The 16873-nt window shown below is 42.5% G+C and overlaps 1 protein-coding gene across 3 annotated transcripts in view; it reads right to left on the minus strand.

Annotated features, from left to right (window-relative positions):
- The window catches only part of DAB1 (DAB adaptor protein 1), a 1133179-nt gene that overhangs the window by 919472 nt on the left and 196834 nt on the right, over positions 1 to 16873 (minus strand). For all 3 annotated transcript variants that reach the window (XM_082688114.1, XM_082688113.1, XM_082688115.1), the window contains exon 2: positions 8359 to 8489. The gene's annotated coding sequence lies outside the window, so the exon portion shown is untranslated. The remainder of the gene's footprint in view (positions 1 to 8358; positions 8490 to 16873) is intronic.

Here is a 16873-nt window from a genome sequence, read left to right on the forward strand (position 1 = left end):
TGTTCAGAAAGTGCTTAAATACCACTTTTACATGAAACCATGGCCACTAATCACCTAAAATAACTCTTTCTTCTGCTTTTTTACAGCCATTATCTCTAAAATTCTTGTAAGGAACTTTGAATATATTTGAGCTTCCTGGCTAGGCAATAAACTGAGGACAGAGATTATGTCTCTGTGTAAGGAACCTATATAACAGAATGGTCCCTAGGAAGAACCCATCATCATCAAAGTCTCCATTATTAGTATTTAATCAAGGGAAATTCCAGCTATTTCTCCACCAAATAGATAACTTCAGCGTAGACTGGGTCTTCTGTGAATGGATTCCCTCCAGGAAAAGAGTAGAGCAGGTTCCATAGGCAAACCCTTCCCCTTTCAAGGGGCTCTGATAGCACAGCTGACCCCATGAGAAAGTGGGTGAAACTGCTGAGATCAAGGGGTCTCCCAAGAGGACAAAGACCAGGACTCTGCCAGTTCCCCAGTGAAGTCAGCAAACAAAGCAAGTGTTGCAGAAGTGAAGTTTCCACTTCTATTTGAAAAATATCATTTGAACATGTGACCCAAGTGCAAACCCATGACTTGGAGGCTGATGGAAAAGACTGGTTTGAACACAACATGTGATGGAGACCAGAAGTCCCTCCAAGACTGAACTTCTAGTGGGTCTGTCACATACTGCGCCCAGGTGCTGAGAACATGTGTATAACCTACATGGCCATTCGCTATGTGCCAGTTAGGTGATATTGCTACTTTGTGGATGATGAAACGGAAGATCAGGGAGTGGCAAGTCGCCCAAGTAAACATGATTAAAGCAAGCAGGAAAGCCAGGACAGAGCCCCAGATATTCCAGATAAAACCACTGGGGAGGGAAACTTCTAAAGAGGAATAAGGAAATGCCTATCAATAAGAGTAGGTGGGGGTCCATAGAATTTAGATAGAATAATGATATGCATTATTTTAAGCATAAGGATATGAGACCATAACCTAAAAAATGGGGAAAACGTGGAATGTGGCCAAAAGACCAAAACAAAGATGGTGACAAGAAGGCAACTTGTATTGTCAGGGCAGAACTGGACCAAGAGAATGGAAGTCTGTAGGCAAATGTAGGAGTGGGTACAGCAGAAAAATTAAAAAATCTAATAAAATGAAAGCAGGGAGTAGTGGATCTAAAGGGGCAACCTGTAATGGCTGGATCCATTCTAAGCAATACGAAGCATCCAGTTAAATTGAGAGGATGTGAACTTAGGAGTTGAGGCTGCCATTATGTTCATAAGAAGCTAAGGAGTTGGGGACCAGAGGCATAGAACAGTTGGTCAAGATGGTCTTCTTTCTCCTCTTACAAAAGCAAAGCCACTCCCAACAGTCTAGAGAAGGTGGCTTCCAAGAGGTTGGCAGAGGGTTCATCTTGCTAGGGAACTCAGGCAGTTAGCTGTCCTGAGGAACCTTGAGAGACCCCATGGGAAAAGCCTTTAGTAAAACTGTTCCTCAGAAGCCAAGCCTCTATCCTCAGAGCACCTGGATGTCTTGAGGATCTGCTGGCTCTTGACTTTATCCTGTAGATCACACAAGGGCTCTCGAAGACATTAAGTGCCAAATAATTGCCACATGCAGACTTCCCAACTTAATCTGCTGGTAAATCACAATGGATATTCAAGAAGCTCCTCTGTGATTCTCAGCTGGAAGAACTGAAATGCACTGGAGATGCCTGGGAGGTGCTGGAGAGACCCAGCTAAGGCCATCAGGAAGCCAAGTTCAAGTCTCTCCAAGTGGGAGTCAAGTGAGCAGGCTTGTGTCTTGAGAGGGCAGGCCTGGATGCCAGTCCCAGAGCTGCCTCCAGGAGGTCCAGGCAAGTCCCTTCCCCTCTGAGCTTCACTAAAAGGACAGGACTTAATGACCTCTAAGGTCCCTGCACTTGGTCTGTTACTGTCATTCCTATCAATACTTTGAGTGTGCTAACAGACATGACTCATGATATAGCTGAAATGTGCTTATTTTCAAATTTCCTGCTGTCCCCTTAAAATAAAATGAGTTTTAGAAGCAAAATCCTCATCTTTCATGCAGTGAAGTATTTGTTAGTATAATAATATAATGGCTGGGACTGGCTTTAAAATACTTGAGTCCTGGGGCAACTAGGTCCTAAGGGTCCGACTCTTGGTTTCAGCTCAGGACATGATTTCAGGGTGTGGGATCAAGCCCCAAGTCGGGCTCTGTGCTCACTGGGGAGTCCGCCTGAGGATTTTCTCTCTCTCCCTCTGCCCCTAATCCCCGTTTGGGTGTGCTCTCTCTCTTGCAAATAAATGAATCTTTAAAATAAAATGAAACACTGGAGTCCCGCCCCCTCTACCTATTTAATAGATAAAATAGGTAAGGTGTCGTGATTGTCAAAACTGAGTAGGGGGTAAATGGGAGTTTATTATAGGAGTCTCTTCACCTTCATGCCTGCTTTCTTTAAATTTTTCACAGTGAAAAATTAAGAAATAAATAATAGAATAGAATATAAATATATTCAGTAGTATAGGCTCTCCCTGCTCTTAGATGAAAACCCATGACTTTTCAGCTCACTCCCAGGTAACAGAGTTCTACAGGATCTTTAAGTCACAAATGCAGTTTCAGTTCAGAAATGAGGATGTACAGTCCAAGGCATAAGTCAAGCCCTGACTAAGATTTAATGCCGATCTGCTATCTCTCAGTTCTAGCCATTTTTAGGATCGAGACTCAGGGGAGGAAAGGGAGAGGGCATGGCTGGCTGAGCGACATATGGTTTCTAGCCTCCCTGCTCCCTCTCCCCTCCCCTCTGCCCCAACCAAGGGTGACAGGTAAGAAGCGGGAAGGAAGAAGAGGTAGAACAGGTCTTATTCATGCTTGTATAGTAAGCAAACTGGGTTTAGGGGCTCTGGGTCTCACAGATTCTCCAGACTGTCTCCTTGTCCAGTGAGTAATTTTGAGGACTCTAGAGCAGTGCTGTCTCAGAGAAATATAACACAGGCCACCTATGCAAGCCACATTTGCAATGTTTAACTTTCTAGTAGCCACATCGTAAAAAGTAACAAAGAAAGTTGGTGAAATTGATTTAAATGATATATTTTACTTAAACTATCTATTATTTCAATATGAGGTTAGTAGCTCCCTTCCTGGACAGCGTGGTTCAGAGGTCTCCATCATTGGAGACCTCTTGCTAGGTGAACTGTTCATACATCTATCTCAACTCACCCGTGAGAGCCCTGGTTTAGTCCTGTCACTCAGGCTTTATTCTCTTTATATTTCTTGGTTGTTAATGCCCCTTTCCACTCTCCCAAGTGACCCTGTTTGGATGATGAATCATACTGTTGCCCTGCCTACATTTCTCTATCCGGGAAGGAACTGGTTGGCTCCTTCTTCATCTTCATTTCCAGGTGCTCTACCTGAAGTGGGCCAGGCCACTTTCCCCCTAGATCAAGGGTCAGCAAACCACAGCACAGAGCTAGGAATGAGTTTTACATTTTTAAAAGATGGAAAAAACAAAGATTCTAGGACATGGATAATAAGCATCCTGCAAAGCCCACCTGATCTCTTACAAAACAAGTTTGCTGACCCTTATTTTCTATTTTCTGGAGTGAAAGGAGGTCAGATCCCAGTTGACCAATATCCCACAACTGTTCCCTCTGGGACCGAGGTGAGGAGGCAGATCATTACCTCTTACCTGGTTTGAATCTAGGAGGTAGACCTGTGCTCTGTGATGATAGGCAGTGGGGATTCAGCAAGAATGTTCTGGAAGGAAATCTATCACTCATCTCCCTTTGCACTCTCTCAACCCTAAGTCATTTCCTCTTAACATCTCATAATATAATTTGGCACTCCACTTTGGAATTTCATTTCTGTTATTTCTTAGTGTCTAGTTAAAATTTCCATTTTAAGCTCTGGTTACTATTATATCATCATTACCATCGCTGTCACCATCACCACAATCACCATCACTCATTATGGGTTTCCTTGAATAGCTTGAGTTGGCTGGGGGTAGGATCTTTTTTGTCTTATTTTTTAGTAAGTTCACACAGCTTATACCCACCGTAAGCATTGTTTGAATGAAAGAATTAATGATAATTAATTCATACACTCAACACTTCAGCCTAGCTAAACAACTCAAAATTCTTTGAAGACACTGACACCCTTTCTCCGTGTGCCTTTGCCTAGACACGACCCAGTATTTCTCCTCCCTTCCCTTCTTGTCCACCATTCTCCAAGATGAGGCTCAAATAAAACAGTAGTATGATTTTTAAAAAATTAAAACTCTCTGGTACCCTCAAATGGAAAACCATAGTCCCAGTAAAACCCTTCCACTTCCACTCTAGAAGAACTAAGCACTCGTAACCCACAGCCAGTAACACATTTCTCTCCTTGGGTACTTAAAACAAAGCAGCTTGTCTGGATGTATAATTGTGTCTCCCACAGATCTGGGCTCTGTGTGCTATAATCACCTAGAAAGGCTTTAAAATACACTGATGCCTGGGCTCCATTCCAGACTGAGAGAATCAGGATCTCCAGGTTGGGGCCTGGGCATTGGCATTTTCAAAATGCTCTTCTATGATCTAATATGCAGCCACAGTTGAGAGCCACTGTACAAAATGGGGAGCTACCAGAAGCCAATGAATGTAGCTTCTCTCTCCAACTCTAGTTATTAGCAAAGATTACCATGAATAAATAAATAGTTGTCAAATGAATGAACTATGAACCGTAATAGAAATATAAAGAATAATTTATGTCAGTCTATTAGAAAATGTTGTGAGATAAACAACTATATATTAATCTAATGACCTCTGATTAATTGGACAGGATAATTTAACCATATTAAGCATATAAAATGACTAGAACCTCATATCTAAGTAAGCAGTTTTCCCAATTGTGTTAAACTTGGGCTTAAAAGAAATATAGATGGCCCTGAAAAAATATGGACCGTAAGGCAGTTCATTAGCATGGTCTCTAACCAAGTCCAAAAGGCAGACCTCCAAAGACCTAATGTAGATATATTTCAAGGTTGTTATCCTCCAACTGTCAAGCCCAGTCTCTCCTTGCCTTCTGCTGTGTAATTTATACTCGAGACTGGCAAGAGAGTTTTTTATTAATATGTTTGTCAAGCAACACTCTCAGTTCTCTTGTAATTATGCTGCCTGTTAGTAGCATTAAGTACAAACATATCTCTTGGTTTTCACTTGTTAATTTGTGCCTCTCCAGTATTTAGAGATAGCAATAGATGTAGTCATAAGATCAGAAAACTGCTGATGGTCAGGAGGCATGCATGTCTTTGCCAGTAATTAATCTGTAATGAACTAGTGTCATACAGTGAAAAGATCATAAAAGAAGCTCTGGGTTTGAGCTGGTCCTTATCACTTACCCTGTGTCCTTGGACAGGTAAGCTCACTTCTTTGTACTTTGTACAAACCCATCTCAAAAACAGAAGGTAATAGGGTAATAGGGTAAAACAAGATGATAAATGACAGAAAGATAATAGGGTAATAGGGTAAAACAAGGTGATAAGTGACAAAAACCCTTAATAAAGTATAAACATCTATGCTTGCTTTCTTCAGTTGCAAATACCGTCTACACACTTATCGTGTCAGCTACTAAAAGAATGTAAATAATAATGATTCTTGTTACCATTGTTATAATAGGGACCATACTATTATAATGAAGTCCCTATTATAACATCTTGTGATGGCTAATTTTACATATTAACTCAACTGGGCAACAGGGTGTCCAGATATTTGGTGAGCATTATTCTGGGTATGTCTGTGAGGGTGTTTCTGGATGAAATTAAAATATTTGAGTTTGTAGACTGAGTAAGGCAGATTTAGTCCTCACTAATGTGGATGGACCTCATCCAAACAGGTGAAGGAAGACCTGTATAGAACGAAAAGGCTTAGTAAGAGGGAATTTCATACTGCCTAAGTGTGCTGGCTTTGGACATTGTTTTATTCCTGCCTTCAGACTTAAACCGAAGCATTGGCTCTTGCTGGGCCTGAAATCCACTACCAGCTTCTGGACTGGACCTACACATCAGTTTTTCTGGGACTCCAGCTAGCCAGCTGCAAATCTTGAGACTTGGGTGAGCCAGATCCTTCTAGGTCTGTGTGTGTATGTGTGTGTATGTGTGAGTGTGTATAAGATAAATATTTTAAACATAAACAAAACCAATAAAATATGTGTGTGTGTGTGTGTGTGTACACATACATTCTATTGGTTTTGTTTGTATACACACACACACACAGACACACACACGTATCCTATCGGTTCCGACTAAAGCACATCTATGGCAATATAAGCACTTTTGGAGGGGCTTCAAAGTTGATCTTTAAGTAAAGCTCCTTAAATTGATACAAATGTCTTCAGTGCATCCAATAGAAGTCATTATGTGAGTCAGTGGTTACTGAACTCAACTGGCCAGCTTTAAAAACATTGACCCCTAGTCCCGAGACGAGGATTGTTTTCTGAACTAGCACTTTCAGGAGGCAGAGCCCAGGGATCTGGATCTCTACCCGTCTTCCCAGTATTTCATTTGACTCACCACATTTGGGAACTTGCCAGCTAAGTGGTTTGACTGAGCGAACTAGAAACCAAGGATTTGCCCTGGTGGCTGAAACCCCATTACCTCAGATTCATCCGTGAGGTTGTTCTCTTTTGTCTCCTGATATATGCAGATACGCTAGAGAGGTAATATATGAAATCGTTAACCATAAATTTAGGGTATATTTATCCTGAATTCAGCTCTGATCATGTTCCTCTTGGGTCCAAGCACCTTTGCGGTGTCCCCATAGTCCACTTAATAAAATGCAATCTCCTTTCAATGGCGTTCACGTACCTCCAAAATATGACCCCGGGATGATGCAGCACCAACATTCCCCACAATCCCCCACATACGTCCCACAGTCCAGCTACCACGGAGGCTCCCTGGGTCCTCTTCTCACCTCCACCTGGAGAGCATTGTTGCTCCTGACCCCCAACCTCCAAGCTCAACTGGTACTGTATTCTCACAACTTCCCTAATATCTCTTCTACAGACTTTATAATCTCACCGCAGGTATACATGCTCTCCTTCTTGAAGGGGCACTTCTTGAAGGCAGAAGTCTGTTCTTCATGTCTATGTCTCCAGAACACTGAATCAGACATACACAGTAAGATTTATATATAGTAATTGAGTTGATTCAGGCTATTTTCATACATGGTCACCAAAAAGGAAAAATCAAGAAGCTGGGCTTTTCATAGCAAAATTTGGAAATGATATGGAAAGACAGCATCTACTATAGGCCAGGCAGCATAGTGTATTGGTTAGAATGCTGAGGTTTTGCAGAGAGGGGTATGGGTTCAATTGATGGCTCTCCTATGTTTTTAGCGATGTGATGGGGTCAAGCTATTTCATCTTTTGGTATCTCAGGTTAGGTTCCTTTGGTATCTCAGTAGATGAGGATGTAGATGAGGATGATGTAGATGAGGATGATGATGGTATTATCTCTCAAGGCTGTTGTGAGGTTTAAATATGCTCAGAACTTGGCACATGATCAGAGGGTACCATATTCACATCAATAAACTATACTTGCTGTTGGTTCTTTCTTATTATTTTAGCAACATTTTAGCAAATGAGCACAAGCTTGGACCATGGAAGACCCCTAATTTATAGGTGAGAAGAAAAGTGGAAGAGTCCTAAAGCTAACTTATCTGGTGGACCATTTCCATTTCTGAAGGGTATTTATCTCAGGGGGGCGGGGGGGAACAGCCAGAGAGTTATGTCCCTGTCTTCCATGAGTTGCCTCTCTTTCCTGATGGATTTCCTTAAGGAATATAGATCCACAGGAGATTTATGTGTGAGCTCTGTTACCCAATAGTTAATACAACTTATTTGCCACCACTAAGCATTCATTCTTCCTAGAGGTCAATTCACAAGGTGCCTGCTCCCGTCAAGGGCAAGATTGATAGAGCAGCAGCTGCTGACTTGATGCCTGATGTACATTAGGCCAGCCTCCTCTTTGTCTCTGGACTGGAAGGAGACAGGGGCCAAACTCTAAAATCATCCTTGGAATTGAAAAGTGATCTTAGCTATCATTTTATCCAATCCACTGCCTGGGTACGTGACAAAGCTCAGGCCGAGATCAGGGGAAATAATTTAGAATACAGTGCAGAGGTATGGTTACCAAAGGCCACTTCTCTGTGATAATGTCCTGGGCGAAATGAGAAAAAGAAAGACAATGTTGTAAGGCTTTCATAAAGGTGAATGGGTTGGTTTTTTTTTTTTTTTTTTAATCCAAAGTGAAGTTTGTCATACTTTTATGATATTAAGATAACTTTTCTGTATAAGACCATGATGGCTAATGCTGATCACTATCTTGAATGACCTTACCTGGGTAGGTAAATGTAGATAACACGGTGTCCTTCTCCACTGGTTTGTTGTTGTCGTCCCTTCAGTTGGCTGTTGGTCTATAGATTCCCCAAGAGTCTGGCACTCTCTGATGTCAAGACTGAGAGCAGGAGCTGCGGAGTCAGAAAGACCCAAACTGTTATCTTCACTCTTTTCCAAGTTGTAGTACTTTGAAAAACTCATTTAATTTCCCTGGGTCTCTAAAATGGTCATGATAACAATGTCTACCTTATAGGTTCGCTGCAAAGAAGACATACCAGATGGCACATGGTTAGCACCGGGCCTGGCACAAAGATGGTGGTAGTGGGGGGTTAAATAGGTTCTTCAGAATTCAATCATGTAGATAAAATGTTTAAAGGAAGAGCAAACACAGAAGGAATGAAAAAGCATTTAATTTCCCCATATGGGATTATTCCTAGATGCAGCCCGTATGCTTTGAGGACTGCTGCTTTTGGATTCAGACAGAATGGATTTATATGCTACTAACCTGAATCATTTTCTGGTTTACTGATTTTAAATAAGGCAGGTAATGTCTCGCAGCCTCTGTTCCCTCATGCAGTAGAATATAGTGGCCCCTTACAGAACATCAACACAGTGGGCATTTTACACACATCCCTATTTAACATACACAGCAACCTCACAAAATAGATACAATCGATTCTTGTTATTTGCAGTAATGTTCTATAAAGCTGTGGGAATCATGAGCCATTGCTCCTAAGGGAAACACAGAGTTAGGTTCCTTTGAGCCTCTGGTCACAACAATTTCATCAATTGATCAATACATATGTGGATTTATGTGTGTTTCTGTTTAAAGACACTTAATTTAATACAAAGTGGATTCATTAACATTGAAATCATGGCCAACAGCACTGTAATACACTCCTGAATAAAACTTACCTAATACATGTCTTTTTTCCATAAAGCACATCACATCCTTCTTATGCTTATGAATACAAACCGGTACTTCAGCATATACTTGGGGTTTAACCATGGAAAACCATTAAATCACCAAAAGAAAGAACAAAAATGTAAAATACGCGGCACTAGAATGACCTCACAAAAGATACCTGCTTATAGTAGGACCGAAGGCAGAACATTGCCTTGCGTGACCTCAGCTGGGAGTATGCATATTGGGCAACTCCTCATATGTTTGTTGATTTGTGTATGTCTGCTAATGACCACAAAAGCACCAGCAGTACTGAACTGGAATTACAAATAAATTTTAGTGAGCAGCTGGGTTCGCAAATTAAGAATCAAAAAACAAGAATCAACTATACTGTTCCGTGCACAGAGGAGGAATCTGATCCTCTGAGAACTTACTTAATACAACTAGTTTGTGACGGAGTTGATTTGAAATTGGGTCTATATGTTTTCAAAGGATGTTTCCACATTCTTTCCATTACTAACCCTAGCAGCTTGCACTGCTTGTATCCTGGTTACCCTGCCTGTGAAACAGGAATGGTATCAACAGCTACTTCGCAGAAAGATGGTGACGATCAAATTAACTGATGCCCTTGGAAGTGCTTTGTAAACTGTAGAGCATTACAGAGATGTGAGAGTTTTATAAGTAGATTCAATTAAAATGAAGTTTCACTACCCGGTATTAAGGCTGATGATAATGAGTTCCCTGATTCTCCCACAGCTGAAACAGACCAAGATGAGAACCAGGACCTTGAGAGTCCAGGGATGGATAGCCCTTATCCCAGCAAGCAATGAGAAGCTGGTGATTCAGGCTAATTCAACACAGCCTCAGTGGGATTGTTCTTCTAGGAGTCTGAGAGCAGAAGAAGAGCGTCCAGTATATTTTAGCTAAAAGATCAAAATGCAGGCTGGAGGCACTAAAAAAAAGTGTTTCTGATGTCAAGTCCACTTATAGTTGCTGTTACAAAAATCCATCACTCAGACTACAAAAACATCAACAGAAGCAGCATCAGACAGCACTGTGGATACAGATGAATGACGGCATTGTCTCAAAAAACCCATCTTGAAGCTGCTCGCTATGCTTTAAGGAGGGAGGGGGCTTGGAGCCGGCTGACTCTGTTAATTATAAAAGGGTATTAAATAAAGTTGAGGCCAGACTCATCCAAAATAAGATGAGAAGAATTAACCATCTCTGATAAGGAAAAATTGGTAAAAATAGAGAGAAAGGACTTAAACATCTTCATACCCTTTAACTCACTAATTCCACTTCAAGAATGCTAATAAAATGATCAGATTAGGGAAAATAGTAACACACAAAGATGTTCACAATGTAGTTGTTTCCAGTGTTTAGCTTTTATAAATAATGGGGAAAGGGTTTAAAAATTATGACACGCCATACCATAAATATTAAATGTAATTAAAAATCATTTTAAGAATTTTTAACAATATGCAAAAAATATGCAGTAAGTATATTATTAAGAAAAGAAAAACAGCAAAAGCAGGAGGCAAAAAGCATGACTCAGCTGTGTTTCTGTGTGTGTTCCTAAAAATGCAACAAACCGAAAATTGAAAGGAAATATACCAAATGTTAATAATCATTGATTTCTTGTTTCTGAGATTATGAGAGGTATTTATACATTTTTTTTGTTTGTTTCCAAGGTTTCTACCATAAATATATACCATTATTATTTTTAAGATGGGGGGTAGCAAACAGCACAATGAAAGTACAATCTAATTTGCTGTCACACTCCACACCAAAAGACTTCTTTGATGAACAGAAGCACAGATTAAACAAGATTTAGCCTGTTCATCTAACAGGTCACTGATCTGTAAAAATATCAGATGTTTTCAGATTTTTCAAATCATTTATTATTAAGCAACTAGTTGGAGTGTAGCCAACTTAATTAAACAAAGAACATGAGATGGCCCCATCCCCAGAACAGCCTCTGGGGGCCAGGACTCTCCTCTCTTCACCTTTGTACTGCCAGAACCTCAGACCTGCAACAGAGCAGGAGCTCAATAAATATGTATTGAAAGAATTAATACATTGGAAAATATGCTGCCATAAAATCACAGTTCAGGTGCCATCTGTCTTATCTTTCATTCATTCATGTACTCACACCAAGTTTTATTAAGCACTTACTCTCTCTCTCTCTGTATGTATATGTGTGTGTGTGTGTGTGTGTGTGTGTGTGTGTGTATGACTAGGCATGGGCAGCCTTCAAGATGATGTGGGACACAGAGGCACATGAAAAATTATTAAATTTCCTTACCTACTGACAAGCCCTTGAAATAGGCAGAGTGACTCTCCTCTAGGGACTCAACTACCCCCACCTTAAGGCTTTGCTAAGGGCAAAGGACAATCCTAGCCTGACGGACCCCCCTACCCCCAACCAGATCCTGTAAGTCTACTTAGTTTTTTTTTAATTTTTATTTTTTTTAATTTATTTATTTGACAGACAGAGATCACAAGTAGGCAGAGAGGTAGGCAGAGATAGAGGGGGAAGCAGGCTCCCTGCTGAGCAGAGAGCCTAATGCAGGGCTCTATCCCAGGACCCTGGGATCATGAGGGTAGAGGTTTTAACCCACTGAGCCACCCAGATGCCCCTGTAAGTCTACTTTAACAATTCCTTTGGAAACTTGATCTCTAAACCTCCAAGATAGTGCCGACAATCATTCCCAAGCATATGGCCCACTATTACTGGTAATGAGTAACCTTTTCCCCAGACAATAGCTAGCCCCTCAAGGTCCTAGAAACCTTGCTTCCAGAATTCCTTAGAGACTTACATCATCCCTAATCCCCTCCCCAACTTACAAGTATATAATGGACCACTCCTCATGTCTCCAGGGCAGCAGCTCTTCCTGCCCACGGGTCCTGTCCCTGTGCTTTAGTAAACCACCATTTTGCACCAAAGATGTCTCAAGAATTCTTTCTTGGTCATCGGCTCTGGACCTCACCCCACCAAACCTCACCTATGTTCTAGAGCTTCATCAAAGACATGCAATGACCCATGACATTCCTAACATATAAACAAATAAAAAACTTCACACAGTAAGAAAGTCATGAATAAAATGCTAACAGGGTTCCCAAGAGGGAAGAATTTTTCCAGGTGGAAAGTTCCAAGAAGGCTCCCTAGAGGGCATAGGATTTGAGTGGAGTCTTGTAGGATGGATAGAACTGGGACATGAGTAAGGGAAGTAGGGAGAAGGCATTCACTGAAGTACTAACAAAAGCAAAGTCTTAAGGTAAGAATGTCCAAGGTTTAGGGAAAACCAGAAGTGCTTTGGCTAGTGGGCTAGAGCAGGGAGTGGAGGGGATGCTGAAGCCAAGGAACTAGGGAGGGTTTGGAGTGTCATGTTTTCTCCCATAGATAAAGGACAACAGTGGAAAGACGTTGAATAGGAGAGTGCCCTATTCAGAGAAACAATTTAAGAAGATACTTAGAGGGGAACCTGGGGGACACCCGGGGCAGGGGCTCAGTAGGTTGAGCATCTGACTCTTGATTTTGGCTCAGATCATGATCTCGGGATTGTGGGATAGATCCCTGCATCTGGCTCTATACTCAGCGGGGAGTCTTCTTGTCCCTCTTCCTCTGCTCTCCACCCCCCCACCAAATAAATAAAATCTTAAAAACAAACAAATAAACAAACAAAAAACAAAGAAGAAGAAGATAGTTGGACAAAATGGACAGGAAAAGGGGGAGGCAGGGCCTCAAGTGAAGCAAAACTCCCCATGACAAAAGCCTCCAGTGAATGGCTGGGAATATTCAACCAGCTAAGCAGCTGGAATCCCAGCTCCTAGTTTCTTCACTCACCAGGACTGCCCCGGGTCTCTGCAGCTGGATTTCTTTTAAGATGAGATTCCAAGGACCAAGCTTTAGAGATGCTTAAACCCTAGGCTCAACCACCAGCCCTACCGCTCCTCCCCATCAGAAGCAGTTGAATTGATTTGCAAATATATGCAGATACATGCGGATAACAAAGCCATTCACATGTGCCCCAAGCCTCAAAGGGAAAGGTTTGCTTTGATCAAAGCTCATAATGGGATATATCCAAGGGGCAGAAAAACAATATCCCCGCTCAGCCCAAACAAGGGAAGGTTTAGATTCCGGAACAGAATGCCTGGTTTTAGTAACTGCTATTCCACTAAATACTAGGGCCCATGGCTTTCTCCTTCTATTTCTCCATTTCCTAAAGTTGGAATGGCTGTAAAAGATCTTCCCTCTGCTTTAACTTCGCATGGCTACAAGTATGATAAAAACGTGCGTGTGCATGTGCGTGTCTGTGTGTGCGTGTTAAATCTGATCCTCTAACCTCCTTTAAGTATGGTCCACAGGCCAGCAGCATCTGCATCATCTGGGAGAAGGCAGAATCTCTAGCCAGATTCTAGTACTAGTGAGTCAGAATGTGCCATTGAACAAGATGCCAGGTGGGCATTATAATGTGAGGAGCACTGATCTAAGTAGCCTCAGTAACCATAATGATAAACTCCTAAAGGCCAAGACTCATTCTTGTTTACCTTCCTGTCCCCCAGGCGTGGTGCCTAATCAGTAATCAACACAGGCCTCTCTTCCCTCTTCTATGAAATGAGATAATAGCTACCTCAGGGGTGACGGCGTGCAGTGAACAGAATATTAAATATAGAAGGTTCCAGCACAATGCCTGGCATGGAGGGGGGGCCCCAAGATCCAATTCCCTTCTCACTCCTGTTCTCTGTTAAAGGCACTTGCTGATCTGCGTGTTAGTTGCTTAAGTTGAGCATTTTGTATTTTCAAAAACATCTACCTCATCTAATTCGCACGTTCAGAGAGCAGGAGTTGCTGGCTGAGCTTTACGAGTCAGAAAACCAGGAACCAGAGAGGTTAAAGGTCTTGTGCAAAGCCCCAAGGTAGTAGGGGCAGAGCTGGAATTTGAACCAGCCCCCCTCCAAGCCACCCTTAACCCCACAGCCACCCTGTGTAGCATGCAGGACAGATCACACAAACACCCTACTGAAAAATCTCCAGGGTAGAATCTACATTTTTTTGCACAGCCCAGGAGGGCACAGTATGATGTGGATATACTATTGAAGGTACCCTCTGCCCGCAGCGTGGCCAGGGGCTTGGTGTGTCAGGTAAGACGATGTGGCAAAGGATCCAGGGAGAATCCTATGACCGGCCCTCCGCCTGCTTCTGTAGGCTGTTGTTTCTCACCCCTTGTTTCAATCACATTTTTAAGTCCAAGGTCATCGGCCCTTTCACCTCTCCCTCCATTCACTATGGTCCCTTTCTTTGGAACGGGCTTGACTAACCCACAGTGTCAGATGGCTTCGACTGCCCCCCCTAGACACACCTTCCATCTTTCCACTCTGCCCTATGCCTTTTGAGGCTGATCTGTCTGGGCCATGGTGAGGGTCCTCAGGGCCTCCGGTTTCCAGCTGGGTTTGGCAGAGGATGAAAGGGAAAGAGGGGAGTGAGGTCGAGAATGTATTCCCTTGGTTCTTTCGTATAAAGTCAATGAGATCTAGCTATTTCCCTCTCAGGAAGGCTCTCTTCTGTCAAGGAGGCCAATGTTATAAGGCTTTCCAGATTCTGGTCAGTGCAGCCTCCTCTCAATGCATGGGGCTTGGGTGGTTTCAACTGGGTACCATATGCCTATACGATGGCTTCTGGTTTCCTTAGACCCTCCCCTTTGGGAATACACCTTTCTTCAAAGATCTCATTTTGATCATGCCCTTTGTTTCCTGTTAGGAGCCTGCTGAAACAGTCTTCATCCAGCTAAGTCCTACTGAACCTTCAGAGTAATCCAAGGGCCACCGTCTCTGATGCCATGACACCTTCTCTCACAGCATTTTTCACACATTACTAAGTGTTCACGTTCTCATCTGATTTTTTCAAGGACAGGGATAACGTTTTTTTTTTTTCAACTTTATAGCCTCACTATCTAGAAAGAACTCTACAGATACGTGTTAAATAGATTAATTAGGAGGGACAAAGTTGACTTCTCTTACGCAAAGCACTTCTACCTTATGAAAATGAAGAAAATCTCTATGGGAATTTTTTTTTTTTAAATATTCAAGGCATTGTTATTCTACACTGAGACTGATCTTTTCTCTTTAATCACTTAACCTGGGCTTATTCCAGGCATACTGAGACACATTTCACCCTAATTATAACCCATGCATAGTGGTGTGATGTCTAGGGATGGAGTGAAATTCAAGTCTAAAATTGCTGGAAGGAATGGTAACACTTGGAATTCTTGGATGGCCACCATGATCCCTGCCTCCCAATATGCAAGACCCCATGTGATTCCTAACCCTTGAGTGTTGCCTGGGCCTAGTAACTTGCTTTTAACAGGCAGAATACAACAACAGAGATAGAAGGTGGCTCTGGCAATTTGGTTCCTAAAGAGTGTGACTTCCATCCTGCTGGCACTCACTCACCCTCTCTGGCTCTCTCTTTGCTTACTCTGATGAAACCTGCCACCATATTTCTGAGCTGCCCTATGGAGAAGCCCATGTGGTAAAGAACTGAGGGCAGCCTCCTGCCAACAGCCAGAAGAACCAAGCCCTTGGTCTCAGTGCCTGCCAGGGAATGAATCCTGCCAATAACCACTGAGTGGGCTTGAAAAATGGATCCTGCCCCAGCCAAACCATGGGATGACTGCAGCCCCCAAAATACTGCAGCTTGAGCCAGAATCCAGAACCCAGAGGAACCAGCTAAGCTGCCTCAGTTTCCTCATCTACAGAGAGTGGGAGATATTCAATGTTGTTACTTTACGCCACTAATTGTGGGATGATTTGTTATGCAATGACAGGCAACCAACTCAAGGATTTTCTCCAACTTAAGTATCAGTGGCACAGTCCTCGTTCTGGTCTGCCAGATCCCATAGTTAGAATGGGAAAACTGGAGGGAAATAGAGACAAAGATTGAATGTTTGCAGATTATAGCTGTTCTAGTAGCACTTAGCCCAGAAATGATCTCTTCCCATCCCAAAGAAGAAATTTAATGATATCATCTTCCTGGTCTTTATGTCTTTTGTTGAAAGGGTAATTTGGTCTCGCAGCCCCTGGCCCTCCTCCCCAAAATGAATCCAGTTAACAATGAAAACTAAGCTTCTACTTGCTGAGCATTAGGGATTGTCTGCAAAACGGCCAACAGCAATCCTTTCCATTCCTGTATATGCACGCTACTGGTCCCCAGAAGAGGTAGGGTCTACCTCCCCTTGAACCTTGCGTCTTACTCTGACCAGCAGAATGTGGCAGAAGTAGCCACGGCCTTAAGGGGCATAGCAGTATTTATTTTCACATTCTCAAGAGCTCTGGGATATCACGTAAAGAAGCGTGATTACTCTGCTAGAGAGGGAGGGTAACTGGAGAGAAAAGCTTTAGAAGGTGAGAGGCAGAAAGAGAGAGAGAGAGAGAGGGAGAGAGAGAACACGAGCCCAGCCAGTCACCAGCCATTGGTGCCGCCCCAGCTGCAGGGCCAATCACGTGAAAGAAGTGATCCTGCCCCCCCCCCCCAGTCCCAGACGAACTCCTCCACACAGAGCTTAATGCAGGGAAAATACATGTATACACATGCTTCATTTTAAAGAG

This window comes from Mustela nivalis (genome assembly GCF_964662115.1).
Source record: "Mustela nivalis genome assembly, chromosome: 10".
NCBI lineage: Eukaryota > Metazoa > Chordata > Mammalia > Carnivora > Mustelidae > Mustela > Mustela nivalis.